Genomic DNA, 11700 nt, shown 5'->3' with positions numbered 1-11700 from the left:
CAGCACTCAGGGCTGGGGGCAGGATTATGGAAGTCAGCGACTGTTTAACAAGTTAATGAGCAGAACGGGAACAGGGACAGGACTCCAAGAATTTCCTCCCTGTTTCCTGATGAATCGCAATTCCTGCCCCCCCCCCCCCTTCCCCACAGGTTTACTTTCTACAGTCTGAATCTGCTGTTTCCCATCAGATGCTAACACAGCCCCAGGAGGACCAACCCCACAAAAGCACCTGGCTGTGTGTTGGGGAAGAAGATGGAGGCCTCTCATTTGGCTTCTGACACACAGAACCAGGAGCTGAGACGGCTCAGGAGCTGACAGTCACCTCCTCGGAGCAGAGAAGTTTCTCCCCGTTTAGGTCCCTGACCCGCCTTTCTGGGGGGGTTCTTTAGGAGGTGAGCACTCATCCCTGCGTGAGCATCCTTTAGGGACAGGGAGCTGAGGGTGTGCCACAGGTGAGGGCCAGGTCCAGTGACAATGGTCGAGTCAGACAGGTCTGTGGCAATGAGAGGTTTGAGGTCAAGCAGGGAATTCCCTCCAGAAACCAGCAGGGCCCAAGACCAGTCATAGCTGAGGCAACGTTACAGACCAGTATTGCTGTGAATGGCACAAATAGGGGCCGAGGGCCCACGGCAGGGCCATCAAGACCTATAAGTGCCCTCAGGGCCCCAACACTTACCACGTAGTTACAGAGGAAATGTCAGTGAGAAGGTCAGGCTGTGCAGCTGGGATAGGATTTCTGCAGCACCAGCCTGGGCTCACTTGCCCTGGCCCTCTAGGGTGACGTTTCAAGTTATTTCTGAGCTGATCCAACTAACAGCACGTTGACCACAATAAACAAACCTCTGCTTTCCATGTGCTCATCGCAGCAGGTCTGCTTGCGTGGCAAACATCCTCTGATGGGACAAAGAAGAGCAGTGCTCCTCCAGCTCAGCCACCTGAGCTCCCCGCAGCTGCTGGGGTCACCTGGGCCCAGGGATAACCCACAGCCAGTGCTAAGGGACACCAGAGAAGCCTGTGGCAGATGAGGAAGCTGCACCTAGATTCCCCGTGTCTTTGGTTTGCTTCTAGATGTTGGATACAGGCACCGTGAAAGGATAAAGCGCTTGTAATTAAAAAACAAACCACTTATTTTTAGCTACAAATCTACCAAAGTGCATGCAATTAGCGAATATAAATCACTTCCTGGCTTGAAGACTGTTCAGCACAGCACATAAATGAAAGTTAAAACATACGTTTGGGGAATACATGCTACATCTGCTCTTAATCTGCAGCATTTGGAAATCAATACAAATCTTCTCCCTACTTTTCCTTGAACACGCTGCTCTCTGTCACACTGCACTAAAAACACATTAAAGAAAGGAAGCAGAGCGGACACAGCCCTGGACACCCCGAAACAAATAACGCAGAGTATCTGTCAGGACCTGATGGCAAGAAGCAGTCGAGGTGGTGACGCGCTGTGAGCTGGGTGGACAAATTGGAGGCAGCTTCTCCTGTGTGGTTTGCAGGACGCTGCGGAGATGTGACGTGCAGATAAAGGTTGAGGAGGTGGCTCTGGGGAGAAGAGCCGGCTGCTTTCTGCATGGCTGTGTGGGTTACAAAAAGGAGAGGCTTGTATTGCTGAGGAATCAGTTCCTGCAGGGAAGATGTATTACACACAAAACCCTTTTATTCTTTTTTTCTTTCCTTTTTTTTTAATGAAAAGATATGTAAGAAGCTGGCTGTCTGGGAATGATTTGTAAGTACAATAAACTTAACAAGAGGATGATAAGCAAAATATTCTAAGAGAAGAGTGTCAGAAGTACAGCAAGCTGAGAGAGAGCCTCGGCAGTGTGTGTTCCTAAGGACTGTGTCACGTTATAAGAAAGTTCTTGTTTTCCTTTCCATCTCTCACACTCCCATTAATCTGTTCCAGATCTTTCTCATTTCAACCACCGAGGCCTTAACAATCATCCTTTGCCCACTTGAAACGCAACTAGAACCAGAGCCCAGGGAGGCTTCCAGAGTGGAAGCTGAAGACAAAGCCAGGCCCTGCACAGACTCCTAAACTCTGTGCACCCATTTAAACCGGAGTTCACCACTGATCTTTAAATGCTGCCATGGTGTGGCAAACAGCAACCGGTGGTACTTTTTGAGTACTGGAGGGTAATGAATATCTGTGCTAACGCCGACAGCTCTTCAGGGTGGGAATTCTGTCCGACAGCAGTGCTGATGTCTCACTGAGCACATCCTCCATTTCCTAGCTGAAATGTTCCTAGCTGAAATCTCCTGTCTGTCGCAGGGGGATGTTCAGCCCCTCCAGAGCCTCCCTTTATTTTGGGGCCAAGCAACTCAAGGTGTGCTGGTGCCAGCGTGCACAGCTCTGCTTCCTCCTCAAGATGAGATGTCTTTGCCTGCAGAGGAAAGCAAAGGAGCGGGGAGCAGTGGGTAGTGGTGGGGGTCAGAGGGCAGGCTGTATCCCTGGGGGTTGGGGGGTAGCAGGGAGGACCGGGAGGCTGCACGCAGTCTTGTTCAGATAATCTGGCTTGGTCTGTGATCTGGGAGTACTTTGAAAATTGGCAGGAGGCAATGGAAAAGATAAAGGCAAAAGCCTTGAAACAGACCACAATCCTTTGCCTTTCATATGTGTACTGCATTGGAATTTTATATATATAGCAGAAGGACTCTGTTCTTTATATTCTTGAATTACATAGATCCGTAACATGTAATGTTACCCTTTGGGAAGAACGAGGGTGATGGAATGGGACACAAACACCAGCAATACTTCATGACACATGCAAACGGGGGGATGCTCATTATGCATCCTTGTTGTTGTAGTTTTATTTCCATAGCTGCATGCTGACACCCGGCGTTTCATCAGATTCGGTATCCATTGCATTCCAAAGCATTAATTCAACAACCACATGAGGTGCAGAGCAGGACAGGCAACAGGAACAGCTTCCAAGTCCCAAAGCTGATGATCTACACTGCAGATGCTGAGCTTTGCAGGGATCTTTTGGTAGGAAAGCACAGCAATTGTTTCATCTCTGATTCCCCCATTACCCCGAGCAGCGAGTCTCCAAAAGAAAGTAATGGACTGAGTTTAGTTGGGGTGTGACCAGGTTATACTTGTGCAAAATATGTCAGGAGAAGGCCCTTACTGTCAAAGAGCCCACAATGTCTCTTACAGAGTTAGTTTGCTTTTTGCAAGAGGAATCACTTAACCTAATCCTCAACAACCGAATTCAGGGAGGAGGTCATCGAAGCAATAGTTGGGAAAACTGAACTACCCTCATGGGCAGCCCCAGCCCAACGTGCAGTGAGCAGCACTGCCAAGAAAGGGCCACAGCAGCTGGTCTGTACCTCCCAGTTCTCCACAGACGTTAATGGGGAAGTGGTGGTCCCCCAGTCATCACCACGAGCAAGGGAGATTTCACCACCTTCCTCAACAATGTCATCTTTATTGCCGGGCCTGCAAAGCAGTAAAATACACCAGCCATTATTGGGAGAATGCCCCAAATTTTGCAAGAGAAGAACAGACTCCAGAATTCACGGTTTGACAGCTTAATAAGAAGGCCTGCACGTTTGCCTTTACAATTTATTTACTTGTAAGTATGCACTGGGATTTTGTAAGGGATTTGGCATCTTAAACGGGTTTTTATTCCAACAACATTTCAATTCACCTTTAAGGCTTTCAATTAAGACAAAATCAGTAAAGATCCATGGGTGGAATTTGCGTGGAAGTTGGCTGGGGTTGCCAAAAGTGTGATAGCAGGTTTCAGGTATCGGCTTTATAGACTTGTACTGTACTATCTAACATCTCGTATTTTCCACTCATTGTGCATGTAAAACTTTTATTGATATCAGCACGCCACTAACACGGCGACCGTGCCCGTAGGACACAAAATGATGTAAGGTACCCTGTTCAGTTACAGCAGTTCGGCTGCACTAAATCTCCATGTTGAATGTTTGGTTTAGTTCCCCTATAAACTTTGTCTGCTGGATTTATATACTTTGGCTCCTTTCATTTAGACTCTAGTGGCTACATTTGCAATGGGCTTAAGTGAACGCGATCCCACTCGCACTAGCAACAAATCTGCAGCGCAGTGGCTATTTCTCATCATAGAAATGCAGGGCCTCATCCAGCGAGGTGCTGCACGGACCAACTTGTTGGGGTTCCCAGGGGATCTGAGCGCCCTCTGCACCTCCGGGGAGAAGCCCCAGCCCTGCCATCAGCCACATATCTGTGGTCATTTCCTACAGCCCCTCTGTCAGGGTCCCAACACGCAGCATACGGGCTTATGTTTTCCTTTGATCACAAACACTGCAGTACTTCTCTTCCTGACTGACCACAGTGCGCTTCTATCGTGAGCTCCGTGAACGATGATGGTGCGGCAGTTTTCCTTCCCTGTGAAATTCAGCGTTCCCTCCTGTGGGTGTGCGTTTGGAAATAGAGCGCTATTGCAGTAATGGCTTCGGTGGGATATTTTAATTCTTTTCCTCTACTTAGAAGGGTTTTTTTCCTAATCCATTTCAATTCCAGCAAAATGTCTCTGATCTGATAAAGGAGATGAAGTCACCGCATAGGCTCACTATTTTATTTCCATAAGGTTTGAAAGTTTTGTTCCCTGCAGTGTTTTGGAGCCCAGGAGCATTCATCTGTTTTGTAAAAGGAAAGTTCCACAGAGCAACATTTGGTCACCGTTGTCTGAATTTCATTATTCTGTTCTCCAGACTAGCAGAGGGGAAAAGTGCAAGTTAGCTGGGTCACAGGCTGAAATGTGAGCAGGCAACTTTTTCTGAAGTTTATGGGAATGAAAGGAAATTTAATACCGCTCAAAAGAGAGATTTAAAGTTGCATCATGTGAAAACAATTGGAGAAGTTTAATCCCGAGGTCTTGGGTTATTTGGTAACTTACATGACCATTTGTCAGCCTGCAAAGGATGAAGCTGGCTTCGCCTCTGTGAACAGTTGGCCTCCGTTTCGGAGTGGCACTGAGATGCCAAGGGAACAAATACAAGTAACGTTGGTTTTATAGGCCACGATTAACTCTCTTCTTCTTTATGCTTTTCAGCTCGAACCCTTCCTGCTCGTCTCCTCTGGGCCGCCAGCCCCCATCTCCCACCACTCAGCAACTCGTGCTGACAAGCTCTTTGTGAGCGAGGGACTGCACAGCTCCACAGTTCCTTAGTTTGAAAATGCTGGATACATACCCATTATTTAACCTTTACCTCTCAAACTGCTTCAGGGCTCACACGTTTCTTTGTACATGGAAGAAAAACAGTGGGACTCTGGGAAGTAACTCAATACTTTGTATTTGGTGCTATTTCTTGAGTATTACTGATGCTAAAAGATGTCGATTAAAACATCCTTTACATTTGTATCCATTTCTACGAGTTATACGAAACTAAAAATCCACGGCAGGAGTGCTGGAGTTCAGGGAACGAGACCTGGGACACAGCACAAAGAAACCTCCTTGCTTCTCCTTCTGGGCTAAACATTCCTGGTTGCCCAGCAGTGCCTGGTGTCCCCATGCAGAGGTTTTTGTCTGTGTTCTGAGCAGGGTGAGTGCCGAGCTGCTGTCGGGATGCTGCACACCCACGGGGCACAGGGCTGTGGAGCTGCCATACAACCCAACAAGACGTGGCTTAACCCACGCTGCTTGGGCTAGCAGTGCTTGACAAGCTCTTTCCTCTTGATTCTCAGTGGTTTTCATTTATAAGTTGCTTACGCTAGTTGTAAAAATTTGGCTTTGCGTACATTTTTTTGCAGGCAGTGCTTCATTCCTTCAGTTTCCCTTGCAGCATGTCCACACAGACAAGCGCTGAAGGCATTCCCATATGCTATTGCTACTACAAACACTGCAGTTGCTATGGAACGTATTCTTTGCTTCAAGTTATCCGTACATCTTACAACATCTTTTAGGAGGACAAACCCACACAGCTCGGGTTGTACGGCCCAAACTCCCATCGGGAGCTGCTGCTGGGTCTGCTTTTGTGGGCACTATGGAGGACATTATAAAAGCAGCTGTGTCTGCAAGCTTACCTGATCGTACAGCAACTCCTCAATCACACGAGTTGGAGCTGTACTAAGGGAATCTCAGTTGGTGCTGAAAACAGACGAATGGAAAGGTGGCAGATGGCAAAGGAAGATACGGACCTTGAAGTCTGTGCTCCTGTACCACAAGCGAAAAACCCAGAAGGGAAAACCTGGAAGGGGAAAAATATTACGCATGGAGGAGATGGAATGTTGGAAAACTGAAGGAGAAGGAAGAAAAGAAAAAGTTGGGTGCAAAGGAGGGAAAAAAAAGACATCGGGAAAGAAAGTCCAGGAGTTCAGGTGGACAAAAAGTTACACTGAGCTACAAAAGCACAGCACACAGCTGTGCGGGGATCTGCACCCAGTGGGAGGAATCGTCAGCACCTCCCTGCATCAGAAAAGCAATCCCTATGGAACACCCCGGGGTTATCCGCTCTTTGGCATCAACTCACCCGGTCAAAGCAGAAAGACATCAGCAGTGTGTTATTCATTTACTCTGTACCTTCTTCCTGCCACAGAAGCTGGACACCCACCCAGCAGAGCAGGCAGCTACTCAGTGGGCTTCCAAGGCCAGGATGGAAAAGCGGCTCAGCTGCTTTTTTACAAGACATTTACAAGAGTCGGCTCAAAGCAGAGCACACAATAGCTGCTTAAAAACCGCCCTGGGTTCCCCCTGTGATAGAGCTTACCAGTACTTGAAACTGTGAACGCCTAGTTCAGTTTCTGCTGCTTTTTAATTTGCATGGATCCATTCCATCTCTTTTGCTGTTTGTTTGCTGCCCTGATGGCACAAACCAGTTTGCCAAACTGGCCATGCCCTGCAGCTCTGGGCCCAACCCCCACTGCACATCCCAGGAGCAGCGCTGTGTGCCCTGCACCCGCAGCTGGGCGGTGCAGAGTGTGGGGCTGTCTTCAGGGCTCTCGTTACACAGACTTTAATAGCACACACAGAAGATAAAAATTGGCAGCTTATGTCTGGCATCACATTACAATCAACAGAGCAAGTTATGAACCCTAACCCTAACCCTAACCCTAACCCTAACCCTAACCCTAACCCAAGGCCTAACTCACTCTAACCCAAACCCTAAGCCTAACCCCAACCCTAACTCACACACTGTGACATTCCCCTAACATCAGTGCAGGTGGATTTTATTCTGCCATGTTTCTTTCTGTCTCACCCCTGAATTCAGGTGTTGAAACCACGTGTTCAAAGCTGCAAACAGCACAAGTGATGCCCAGCCGTGCTGTGCTCCTTTAAGCTCCCCAATTCACCCCCCACCTGCTCCATGCCCACTGACTGCATTCCTGGGTGCCACCACAGCCCCAGTGTCACCTGGGAGAGGTGCAGAGAGGTGGGGTGATGGCACAGATCTGGCTGCAGGGCTCTGAGCAGCGACGTGCAGGAGGTGTGACAGGTGACAGCCATGCGTTGCTCATTAAGGAGTTCAGGATCGCTGATAACTGAGTTTTTAGTTCGAATGCTGAAATAAAAGAATGTCAAAAATAAGCTTGAAAAGGTGGTTATAGCACAGTTTGGATGCTGTCATCCCAGATCAGAAATCAGCCCTTAAGCTGTCTAAGCCCCGTGACTTCTGTTTATTCAGGAGGACACCCAGGGCTGCGCACTGATCTGCACAAGGCACACTCACCTCTGCAATCCAGTAGCTCATGTGCTCCCAGCAATACCAACCGGGGCCTGGGGGGCCATTTAGCAACCTAACAAACCCTCAGGTAACTGTTCAGAATATCACTTACGTACCCATTAACTTCTTGCTTTGGTTCTTTGTACAAGGCAGTGCTTATGTTGAAAGGTGTAGGAACCAGAAGAGACCGTCGTTTAGGTATATCTATAATTCCTGTGCCACCCGAGCAGTCAGAATCTCACAATCAGTTCCTATTTCTTACAAAAGGAGAAATACCTCTGAACTGCTGCTGGGCCAAACCAGAACCCCGGCACTGCTGAAAAAGTGCATTCTTTAGTCCTGTGCCACAGGGTGTAAGCGCTGAGCATCTGACTCCTGCCCCCATGAAGTGTCTTCTTTGAGGCTGGCTCTAATTACAGAGCATTTTAACGCTTTTATCTTTGGGCTGCACAGGGACAGGGTGGATTTGTAGTCTCTGTCTCTTGTTTCATTCGGTTTTGCATAGTCAGGAGGAGACACAAACCCTTCTCTCTCTTTCCCCTTTCTCTTTCAGGACCAATGCACAGCAACAGCACGGCCACGAGACTCCAGCAGTTCTGTCCAGGGAGGGGACATCAGTGACTGCGCTCACAGATGTGCACAAAGCTGAGGATGGCGGCTCTCTGTGGGGATCCCACGTGGCCCTGAGCAGCAGGCAGAGCGCTGTGCCTCATTTCAGCAGCAGCTGCCTCCAGCACTCCAACCCACACCCATCAGCTCCACTCTGACTCCAGCTGCACCTTGCTTGTGGCCCAGACCCACAGCCCAAGCCTTGCTGTGCCGGGAACCGACCGAGCCACCCTCAATGGGAGCAGTGGAGTCGGCTGTGGCTGTGGGAGGTGAATGGCACCGCAAAGGGACGCCCCCGGCCGGTAATTCTGTGCCAGAAACAACACCAGCACTCTGCTTGTGAACTTCCTAAACTCCTCCACTCCCCTCCAGCTTTCCCATCCTCCAAGGAGCAGTGCATAAACACAGAGTGGAATGGTTCACTGGGACACAGCGCTGCTTTTCTTTACCCATTCATTCCCTCTGAAACACATTGTTTCTGACTTTTCTTTCTGCTGCAGATGCGGGGAGGTTCACAGGAGTGACTCAAGGAGCCCTTTGCAGGGAGCTGCACACCAGCATACAGCACATCTGGCTGTCACCCTGTGCCACCAATCGTTGTTCTGAAACCTGAACTCCTTCTGGTGTCCACACGTCATCCTGCGCCCCTCACCTCCACCCAGTTCCAGCTCCCAAGCCTTCCTGTTAACTCACCCTCCTCCTCCTCACCCATGCAGCTCTGCCCCCCCCCCAACCCCAGCTCAGGTTTGCTGTCCCCAATCCTCCCAGATCTCATTTTTTGTTACAATAAGGGCAGTGAGATGATGCTGGCACAAGGTGCCCAGAGAGCTGGTGGGTGCAGCTTTCACCAATCCCAGCAGAACAAACCATCGCCCCAACTGCCCAAATGACCCCAGCACCGCTGTACCCGGCTCCTGGCACTGAGGCTGGGACAAGAAACCTGAGATCTGGTGCTTCTTTCCACTCCCGGGAGCATTTCCACTCCTTGAATGTCTTGCTTTTTGCTTGAGATGTATTTTCATTTCTGGGCGGTGGAAACTGTGTGTAGAAATCAGATATTGCCTAATGTAAAGTTGGGGTAAAGATTAAAAAACGCATACAACTGGTGAAACATCTGGATCTGATTGGGCTCCTTGGGGACAGCAGCCGACAGCCTGAGCCTGAAGAGAAGCAAAGAGAGCAGTGGTAATTTTTCATGCAAATACTCAGAAGCTCGGAGGGGCTGAGGCTCTGCAAACACCTCCATTGCCCAGTGAGAGCAGCATGGGCTGAACACACTGCTCTGCTGCTGCAGGCAGCCGCTGGCTTGGAAGGAACGCACCGTAATCCAGCCCCAGGGTAAAAGTGAACAGAGAAAATGACGAATAACCAAACCTGGTAGCTTCAAATGGAGCTCTCCCTTGGAGCAACGTGAGTTATCCATCCTAGCAATTGGCCTTCATTTGCTGTGCGCTCGCAACGAGTTTGTTGGCACTTGGGCTGAGAACTGATTGTTGCTCAGCAAGCTGGTGGGGAGATGCAGTCTGCTTTAGGGGAAGGAGCAACTGTACCTATGGCAAAGCTGTGAGAGCACAGCAAGCTTCGTGCCTGGTCCTGGAGATGTTACACACTGCTAAAGCCCTGGGGAACAAGCTCTCATTTGCACAACTTGCCCAGCACACGGCTCCATCAGGAGGAGCACACACAGTACTGCTCCACTGCACCCCCCTAATTGCACACCAGCCTCCTCTGTGCCAGCAGTGCACACAGCACCGGGGTCACCCCAGTCTGTGCCACCAGGAGGATGTGACCCAGCTTTCCAATGGGCTCCAAGAGGTGAAGATGTCCACACGAAGTACAAATGCATTATTTGCAGCTGCAGCTTGTTTTGAGAGTCACGCTGGACTGAAGCTCTACGATGCAAATGTAAATTCTCCTTTTGTCTCTCAGAGCATTTTATAATCACCCATTTACATCGTTTCCAAGTTGTTAGCTGGCTGAGAGATCAAATGTTTCCACACCGTATTTGTCCTTCCAGAAGCTGTCAAGCAGATTTAGGCTTTGAGTGCTCAGAAGCCAGGCGGCTCCTGGATTCATTTGGGCACTGGCAAATCCATTCATTTAGCAACAAGATCCAGCAGCATCCGCATTAACGACACCTGACACGGTGTGGAAGCAGCATCCTTCATTAGAGCCCCAGTGCTTCACTCGCACAATGACAAACCTCCACTGCAGGTTAAAAAGGGGAGAGGGGAGCAGCCCCCCAGTACAGGGCAGCTGCAGACATGGGACATTTTTAACACAACCCAGCAATCAGGGAAGGAGGACATCTATCGCAGGAGTGAAATCCGTACTTGCCAGTACCCGTGTTAGAAAATAACCCAAAAGGAGGCTTCCCAGCAGCAATTTGCTTGAGCAGAAAAAGTGGCAGATGAGCCCCGATGTGTGCTGCACCAGGGGAAGGCAACGGAGCAGAGAAGTGACAGCAGAGTGAAACACGGCAGGTTTTGGTTCTGTGTCACCTGTGCTCCTCTGCCATCCTGGCAGGAGCTGGTCTGAAGTGACCCAGGAGGCACTCAACAGGGTTACATGTGGTCAGTGCCACCCAGAGATGGCTCAAGGCAATGACTGCCAACTGAAAGGCGTTTCCTCTCCTGACCCAGCCAGGCATCCTTTCTGACAGAGGAGATCAAAGTCCCAAGCAGAGCACCACGCTCACACCTTGGACATGGCCTGGATTGCAGTCTCCCTTTTACACCTTTCTGTGCACGAGGGTGTAAGCAATGAGCATGGGCTGGACCACACTGAACTTCACCTTCACACATAAATCAGATCTAATTCAGTGTTTTTTCCTTTTTCTTCCCTGAAAGCAAAAGCTGCAGTGTTTGCTGGGGTTTTGCATTTCTTCACTGAGAGGCATGCATTCCCACCAGCACACAACTACTTAGGATCAGAGCTCCAGCAGCAGGGTTGAAGCACACCATGAACAGCAGCAAGGCTGGGGGGGCTTAGATTTTAACATATCCTGCTTCAAAAGAGATGGTTGCCCCGTCCCTTGATGTATTCAAGGCCAGGCTGAATGGGGCCCCAGGCAAGTCCCGTGGCAGAAGTTGGAACCGGGTGGGCTTTAAGATCCCTTCCAACCCAAACCAGTCTGTGATTCCATGAAAACAGCTCTGCCAGCAAAGCTGTTAGCATGGATTTAGCAGAAGGTCTGCTTGTCAGAAGAGACACCTCACCTCTGTACAGAAGATGAGATAAAGAGCTTTTTGTCAGCACATCTGCATCAACCTCAGAAGTTTTGCTGGCAGCGCTGCGCCGAGGGCAAAGGTGGGATGCTTCACATTCCTGGAAAACAGAGCAGTTCCCTCAGGCCTGCCCAGGGACCCAGCCTGAATTTCAGCTGTGTGGGCAGTGTTCCCTGCACCAGCCAGTCCAGCCAGGGCTTGGGTG

Source organism: Excalfactoria chinensis, chromosome 8 (genome assembly GCF_039878825.1).
Source record: "Excalfactoria chinensis isolate bCotChi1 chromosome 8, bCotChi1.hap2, whole genome shotgun sequence".
In the NCBI taxonomy this organism is placed as follows: domain Eukaryota; kingdom Metazoa; phylum Chordata; class Aves; order Galliformes; family Phasianidae; genus Excalfactoria; species Excalfactoria chinensis.
This window is presented reverse-complemented; position numbering follows the sequence as displayed.